A 9,541-nucleotide genomic window follows, 5' to 3' on the forward strand; every position below is an offset into this window, starting at 1 on the left:
TAAGCCATGGAGATCCCTGATGTCATCAATATTGGCCAGCAACTCTACATCTGACCTCAAACCTCAAACCCTTAGATCCAAAGTTATTAGTGCAAACGTGCCCGGCAGCCGGCGATAACTTAACAGGCCCGAAAAGAAAAACCCCCCATGCCAAAGCACCGGCAAAAAAAACCTTTTGAAATATATATATTTTAAATAAAATGAAAGTAGGAAAAGGAAATGGGATTTTTATTCGAGTCGTGACCCATAAAAATTGGTCCGTGACCCACAAATGGGTCCCGAGCCACTCCTTGGGAAACAGTGCTATGAACACATGCTCATAGCTTTAAAGGAGACACGGCGGCATGGTCCTAATTTAATATTCTCCTGTCCAGACATGTACCGCATGCCTGTCAAACAGAGTGATGTTTGGCAAGTGGTGGACGGTGTATATGTGCCGTTTTATACCATGATGTGAGATGAAAGGGAAGGTCAACAGTACAGAGTGTCTTCTCTCCTATAGGCTCATGTGTGAACCATCCAGCATGGCTGTCATGATGACAGCTTCCCTGGGGTGCCCTCCGTGTGACTGATGGGCTCGCAGTACTGTCTGGACTCATGGAGTCGAAAAGATGAAAACTGCCATAATCTGCACCACATATTTAACTATGAGATGACACGCAGAAGCTATTTGCACTTGTTGTCATGGTCAATTCAATGCCAGCTGCCTTTTGCCTGCATTCGGGAATGCAGCTGAGCTCTCGTTTTTGCAATGTGAAATGTTATTCCTGCGCAAAAGACAAATTGGGAATTTGAATGCATTGAGACTATAGCTCCACCATGGTATAGTGAATATAGAACTGCATGGCTGTGAAATGTTTAAACCATGTAGAAATGAACACAAACAGAGGCCACACACTGGCTGTTTTATTAATCCGCACCCGGCCTGTATACATTTATGTTTTTAATGGCAGCCGTCAGTGTGAAAACTGTTTATTTCCATATTTGAATACACAAATTTGCAATCTCAGTACTCAGTACAGGGCAGGCTTCCTACAGCCTTTCGACCTTAAGCAGCACCATAAGATTTAATACTTAAACTGCAACAATTTGTCCTGTAAAGGAAACTGGAGAAAGGCAAAGCGACGCCCCACAGCTACGGCGAACAGTGAGCTATATATCCCCTGCAGCAGGAGGAATTCTCCCTGGCAGATGGCGGGGCAGAGCCCCTGAGGGCCAAAGGCAACGCTACACCCTGGGACCCGGATACCTAATCACGCCCTGTTGAGCCTCTCACCTGCTGCTTCGCCACTGACAATGTTATCTCATCTCCCTGACCTATTGTGGCTCGCATTGGCAATAATGACAGTTGAGAGACCCACGCAGTGCTGCAGTGCAGCAAGTCTCTCCCTGGAGAGACGGGGCCATGGGAAACTCGTAGTAATCAATCTCGCCATCTTGCCTCAATTGACGTATCTCATTTCATATCAGAGCACACAGACAGCTACTGTGCTTCTGGTATTTTAGGTCAGTCATGGAGAACGCAGGTTCTTTTTTCTTTCTTTCTTTGATTGAAATATATTGTTTTTCATGTTATTGCATGATTGCAGATAGTGATGTCGCTTGCCTTTGTGCCTTTTGTGTATTGAACATGTTATCAGATAAAAAGGGGGATATGAATCTCAGTAATCGCAGTGAACCATAGTAATCATGCAACTTCTCTATTATATAAAAAGTAGAGAGATAAAGTTGCACAGGTCTCTTAATACAACTGCTTCCAAGCAGTAAAGTTGCCTGTCTGCAAACACCGATAATAACTGTCCAATTACTGTTTAAAAACAGTAACAACGAATGCTCACTGAGTGCTATTGGTCTAATGAGAAAACAACAGCCACTGCTCACACGTGACCTTGGTTCCCACCAATTGAATATGATACTGTCACAGTGTCCTAGTTCTCACTGCGCTGCTTTAATTGGACTATTATTACTTTATCCCGCTGGATTCCTCTTCCAATTTGGATGGTAAAGGAAATACTTTGAGGAGACAACCATTATTTAGTGCTGTGTACTGTACAAATCAAGGTCACTGCACTGGAGTGAGATAGAGAATACTCACTGTTTCAACGGATGTCCAAATTAGACTAAGGTGTGATTAATACTCTGTCGTACGATGGTACGTTGCGCTCCAAAAATAGCAGATCTACAATGTGATTTTTTTGCCTAACTTCTCATATAGTAGCCTACATTAACTCAGTAGCCCTACATGGTAGCCGACCATGAATACAAATTCTAGAGTGTGGCCCCTTGATTGAGAATTAGGTTATCCATCACATCAATAACCCTTGGCAATAGAGCTGTCAGTGTGGCAGCCCCCCCCCCCCCCCCCTGCCCTCTGGAACTCTCTCCCCATGGAGATTCAGCAGACGCCAACTTTGGACTCTTTCAAGTCCGCAGTGAAGAGACGCTTTCGGCATTTGGCAAATAGTTTGTTTATTTTTGTAATTGTAAGGCGCTATATAAATCCAAGTTATTACTATTATTATTGTTATTATTATTATTATTATTATTATTATTATTATTATTAATATTATTATTAATATTATTATTATTATAGTAGTAGTAGGCTCTAAGGTTAGAATTGCATGTCTTTTCAGGGACTGACAGGGCAAAGGGACAAACACACAGAAAAACAACTCCATCCATGGACACGACAGATAACCTTGTCCCATTGTGTGACTGGCCCCCAGAAGAACACGAGTCTTTCACTGTAGTGAGACGTGATAAAGATAAGGACAAATCCCAAACATTCACAGGAGAGCAAACAAACGCTGCATGTTCCCCCCTCAACTAAAACAAACAGTAAATCACCTTATCTATAAGATGGATTTCATCTCGAAGACCACCTTCAGTTCAAAGTAAAGCAAGGAAATGTTGCCTCTCTGAAGACATAAAACTTTGGCACTTTCCTATTTAGCCTTTGAAATGCTTAAACATGTGAGATTGTGATTGTGATTGTGAATTTGCCGATAGTAGTAGGTCTACAAATTCATTTTAGTGTTGGTGTCCGCTCAACCCAGCTATGAAATTCTATGCTGTGCATTGTAAATCAGTTAAATAAGCTAAAATACAACAGTCAGAATTGCATTGCAAGAGTAGGTGTAAGGACAGTGTTAAATGCTGATTTCGAAGTCCACGTGCAGAAATGCTGAGCATAGGTTTTAGAGTAGGAAACCTGGTTGAAGGCAACCATCCATCCTGTTATCAAGACTTTGGCTGTATGCTTCCTGAATCCTGAATGAACACTAAAAACATTCCTTGTGATTTACATACATTTCCCTTGAAACGACCACATCTTTTTCATACAAGCACAGACCAAACACGTGACGTGGGGACCATTCTCCTGAGATGATGCGACGGTCATTATAGCCACAGAGGAGAGTGACGATGCTCAGCGATACTAATTGCGAACACATGCAGTGATTGCGAATGCACTGAGCACTAACTATGAGACCCTGCAGATCGTGTCTGTCTGTCTGTGTGTCTGTCTGTCCCGCTGTGACACCACCCGCCCGCCACCAGAGGGCGCAGCTGTAGCACACACACACACACACACACACACACACACACACACACACACACACACACACACACACACACACACACACACACACACACACACACACACACACACACACACACAAAATTACTAACTAAAAAGGAAAAAAAAGTACGTAATTTATTCTAATTGTTGTTATTGCAATTTACGAGCTGCGTTCGCTTCCCGCGTTTGCGCGTCTTACTTGTCTACAAGGAAGGCACACAAAGTAGTGGGAATCCATGTAATGGTCAGAGTCCAAAGACTGGTCTACACAAGACTCTAGGAACAGCAGCTGACGTACTAACAGTCCGAGTCCTAGCCAAAACCCAACCCTAAATCTAACCTCACAGGAAGCCACAGGTTAGTTTGAACCTGCCACGGGTTAGTTTTAACCTGCCACGCATGTCGGGAGCCACAGGGTAGCTTTAACCTGCCACGGGTTAGTTTTAACCTGCCATGCATGTCGGGAGCTCAACAACACCTGCAGGTGTTGTTGGACTAATTTGCCTGTCGGTCTGTTAGTATGTCTAACCAACGTATGCACCCCTAATAGACCTCACATTTAACTTTTTATTGTGATGCAACATGAAACACAATATAAGAGAGGAACAAAAACAAAATGGAAGCCCCTGTGGTGTATGTCCCTTTGAGGTGGCCCCAACATAAACATTGATCTGTTGAGCAGAAGAGTAAACTTCCCTTGTTTGTACCATTGAACACACTTCCTGAGGGGATTGTCTATCAATGAGATACATCTCATTGAACTCTGCATTCATAAAGATTAGACTCATTCTAATTGGCAAATGATGGAAATAAACAATCAGATTGACCTACACAGACACATCTTCTGTTCTGTGTTAACTCAGGTGGTTCCATTTCGGTCCATCTTTACACTTTCATTGTGCTCTGTAGTTGGTCATCCATTGTTCTCACTATTGTTTCCAGTAACCTTACTCTGTCTTTATACTGTAAAATGTATATCACAATGGTCCCTTGTCCCACTATCTTTTCAAGTCAACATTTATCGTGTAAATTGGAAACCTTTCTGGTCTTATCCTCAAATCTTTGTGGCAAATTAATGCCACAATAAGATAAATCCCAACAAATCAAATGTATTTCCTGCAAGAATGCATAAACTGTCCCTGTTAGATAACAGTAACGGCATGGATCAGAGCGAATAAAAACACAAACGGGCAGTGCGTGGTTTCCCAAAACATCTCAGCGTTAAAATCATCTTGTTTCCATTACAGGGGCAAAGTGCATAAATGATCCCCAAGCTGTGGTATTTTAGGGAAACAACTAGAACAATATTTTACTATATTATGAACAGAATGGATTTACTAACTATTTCCACTCATTTGATGTGTTCTGGAGCTTATTTTTCATTTCCTGCACTGCATAACTTCAGATTAAAATCTGTGGTGGCAACAACCCAACTGCAACAAATCCTTTACTACAACAACCAGGCTGATGATGTTATCACGCCAGTCCCCAACACCACCGGCACCCTGAGAAATGATACAGCCAGCGAGAAGGCATGCCGTGCATAATTGGAGACATGATTGGGGAATAAACAGATAATGTGCGGATTTCAGTGGTGGAAAAAGTACTCACATATTTGACTAAGGAAAAGCATCTATACTGCAATGTAGAAATACTCTGTTACAAGTAATTGGCCGGAAGGTTTTACTTGAGTAAATTAAGTACAAAAGTATTGGTATCTAGTATGTACTCATTTGCAGAATGTATAATTTTTTTTAGAAAATAGCTGATCTACAAGCTCACAATGGCAGTTTGTGAGTATATTTTCAAATACATATAGGGCTGAAGTGGTTAATGTGTTTTGTAATAATAATAATCTAAATCTACAACGTAACTAGTAACTAAGATTTTCATATACTTGTAGTGGAGTATATTTTCCTCTGAGATGTAGTAGTGCTGAACATTGGAAATACTCCAGTAAAGTAAAAGTACCTCAAAATTGTACTCAGTACTTGAGTAAATGTACTTTACATCACTGTGATAATGTGTGGGTTTTTAGCAGCCTGGAGGGAGTCCCACCCAGGGAGCTTGGACAGGAAGCAGTGCAGATGGAGGTCAAAGTTGGGTGGCTGACATCCTACTCACTATGTGTCCTGTTATTCCACTCCCCGCCAACACACAGACAGGACTGTGATCGGGGACACTGTCCAGGGACTCATCTTTAAAAACTTAACACAAACATAACAAAACTTACTTTTTTTTGTTGCTCCCTATGGGACTCTTACACTTTCAAACATAACCACATGAATGCTAGCAGCATCCCTATGTGGGCATGTTCTACAAGCTCTCAACGTGCATTGCAACACAAGCTTTTTATACTTTATTGTCTCCATGGCCGAAGGCATGGGGAGAGAGTATATTTTGCACTCCATCCGTCCGTCCGTCCGTCCGTCCGTCCGTCCGTCCGTCCGTCTGTCTGTCCGTGAAGAGCTAATCTCTGGCACCGTTGACTTGCTCGCAGCTAAACTCTGCACACACTCTCTGGATGCCATAGCTGAACCTCTGCCCCACATTTTCCACATGGGCCTATTATATAGTGCCACCAGGAGGCCGACTATTGCACAACTCATTTTTTGACAGTACACCTACAGATGTTGTCCAAACATCACGCAAATTGGTACACAGTCTCTCTATAATCATTAAACGAAACGGGTCTTTCAGATTTTTCATACTCCATCCTCATTGGCTTCCAAAGTTCGCAGGAGAGCTCCGTTTGCCGCAAATATAGAACATATATCATGTGATTTCTGAACTATCAATCTGAAATTTTGCATGCACATTCAGGCCAAGGAAGAAATGCCACTTGAAGATTTTCAAATCATCCTCATGGTGGCGCTCTTACTGGCCAATTCTTGTTACCTACCTATAACTGCACCGATCTGTGTAAAACTTTATATGCACATTTGCCCTGCTTCACATCTGCCACCAGGAGGCCGACTTATGTAAAACTTTTTTTTTTTAATTACTCCTTTTTTTTCTTTTTTTTTTTATGTCATACAAATTAGTAGTGAACAAGACCAGTCTATTTGATTTCTCATATTCCATCCTGATTGGCTTCCAAAGTTTCCAGGAGTGGTCCGTTTTGTACAAAATTCCGCAAAACATGAATGCAGCGTCCGATTGCGGTGAAACTGTTCATGCTTATTCCAACTAGGCTGAGGAAGAAATGCCACTTGACATTTTTCTAATTATTATTATTACTTTTTTTTCGTTCAAGAAATTGGTGTATGAATAGGCCTTAAGTCACTACCAAAGGCCAAAAGCAACATAAGGGCACATATACTCTGGTGCAGTGTTCCTACACATTTATTTACATATTTCTTTATGATACTACCTCTGGCCTTATTTGTATCATGTTTTCTGCTTTTCCAGGCCATTGCTAAATTCGGGCAAGCGGATGCTGTTGCTGGCTATAATGTAATACTACCAGATGTTAAATATATCTATTCCAGGCAGAGTTGTATCCTCTCTAAACAGATATCCTCAACGGTGCCTTCTCGGGTCAGGCCTAGAAATAATCATAACAGCACAGTAAACTTGACATATCCCAAATGCTAAAAATATATCAAACAGCTCCACAGAACAGAATGCCGAACACATAAACAGGATTAGGAATCAACACATAATTCATCTTCTTATTTTCTTTCATTTTTTTTTATGCTCTAACAATTGTCTATTGTAAACAGTGGTGACATCTGCGGGAAAATGACCATGTTGACACTAAGGGGAGGAATGTGAGAGGAGCTTGTGCAGACGACAAAAGCAGACGCACAATAAGGACTCTTCCTGGAGATGTGAGCGTGCTCACGCTGTCTCTCTGAGGTCGCTACATGGATGTTGGACCACGTCCATATCAGACCATGGCCGAGGAGGACCAGTGGCCGAAGAACTACTCTGATTTCTTCAAGTAAAAGTAGCAATACCACAATATACCGTATTCTAAATTAGACTTGAGTTACAAATAAATGTGTAACATTATTGGCATCAATACTGTACATACGTAAAACTACTCAAATGTTTCAAAATATGTTCGACTATTCATCTACAAGCTCGTAGATAATAATAATATAGAGTTAAAATAGGGTCGTTAATGCATGTTTTGTGATAATTATCTAAATCTGCAAAGTAACTATATTAACTAAACTAACATTTTATTTAATATTTCTATCATCATTCTGAGATGTAGTGGAGTATAAAGTATTACAAAATGCAAATACTAAAGTAAAGTAAAAGTACCTAAACATTGCACTTAAGTACAGTACTTGAGTAAATGTACTTGGTTGCTTTCCTTGGCTGGTGAGGAGCTACTGTACTGTACTGTACTGTACTGTACATCCCCCTGGTTGGTCTCAAGCAGCCTGACGGTCTGACCTGGGGAAATAAACATGTTTTCCGTCAATACTGCAGACACAAAGGGATGTCAGGAGATGATGACCCTTTCCCGGTAATCAGGACGAGATATGCAGGAGAGGAAGGACTCCTCCCCTAACCTTTGCTCGCGCAGTGATGAGGTTTCCATGTTTGCGTTGGCTTATGGTAAAAATACAATATTAAAAAAACAGCAGAGTACGGGTCTGGTTCATTGGTTTGGTATTGACAATAGAAACGTCAAAGGGCAATTCATCTGAATTCATACTCATAATTCATTTTTCAGGGTAAAGATATTTCAGTTGACTGTGCCTAGACATTCTGATGAGTTTGGTTGTTTAAAATGAGATGAAATTATGTTCCTGTCTTTTTTGTCAATTATTTGTATACAAATACCAAAGCCATTGAAGGGATTGAATTTATTTAAAAATTATTGTGTTTGGTAGCATTGCTTATAACATCATTATTATTATTATTAATATTAATATTTTTAAAGTCCTGCCCTCCCTAATAATTACAAATTGAGGCAGGAAAAGCAAATACAAAACAATAATATTATTTTCTTCATATTTTGGGATTGCATATTCACAGAGCACCCACATGTATACACTCATTTTAAACCCTATATACTTCACGGGTAACCCCCTGATAGCTCTATGCGCCCTTATTCTCCCCCTGAAATATCGTTGCCAAAATCGTTGTGACGAGTTGTGAGCTTGTAGATCTGCTATTATTGCTCCAGAATAAGAATGCTGCAGCCAGGTTTATGTTCCCTGCTATGTTGGGTGAAGTACTACTACACTATACACCTGACTACCCTATTGTCTTGTAGAATAAGCTCACGTTCATCCGTTTGGAAGCTGGATAAAGCTCACTTTGGCACAGATGACATGAGTGTAGGTTGTATTAGCTCAGGAATGAAACCCTCAGGCAATGGTATGAACAAATACAGCACATCCCCAGGTGTTAAAGGAGATACATAGTACATGATGCATTGTGAGACAAGGATCCTGACAGTCTGTAGCCTACTACAATCTGTGTAGTAGGCACGCGTACACACACACACACACACACACACACACACACACACACACACACACACACACACACACACACACACACACACACACACAAGAATCTTTCTTAGCCATGGCAACAGGAGCCCTTGAGAATGACCCTTTGTTGCAAATAAATGCCTATTTCCTCCTGATTAAAATGTGATATGTGTGATACAGCATATAAATTCCCTTACTTTCAGGAAAATATACAAGAGAATTATAACAGTAGTTTCCTCCGTCTTCTCGGAAACTCAGTCGAGACTGAAGATTAGATGTTGACCAGCAAGGGACAGATCAGGTATCTGGTCCTAACAATAGCATTATTATCTCCTGAAACATAGAGCTGAGCCTTATAGTTCTGGAGTCTTCCAGTGCTCCAATATTGTAGACAAAATGTTACTTTTCTTTTAAATAATAATAGCCTAATGGTATTTTATTGTGCTTGTCTATTGAACTTTTAATTGTAAACATTGTATGTACTATTTGATAAAATTCC

The sequence above is a fragment of the Protomyctophum parallelum genome (assembly GCF_964188405.1).
Source record: "Protomyctophum parallelum genome assembly, chromosome: 13".
NCBI lineage: Eukaryota > Metazoa > Chordata > Actinopteri > Myctophiformes > Myctophidae > Protomyctophum > Protomyctophum parallelum.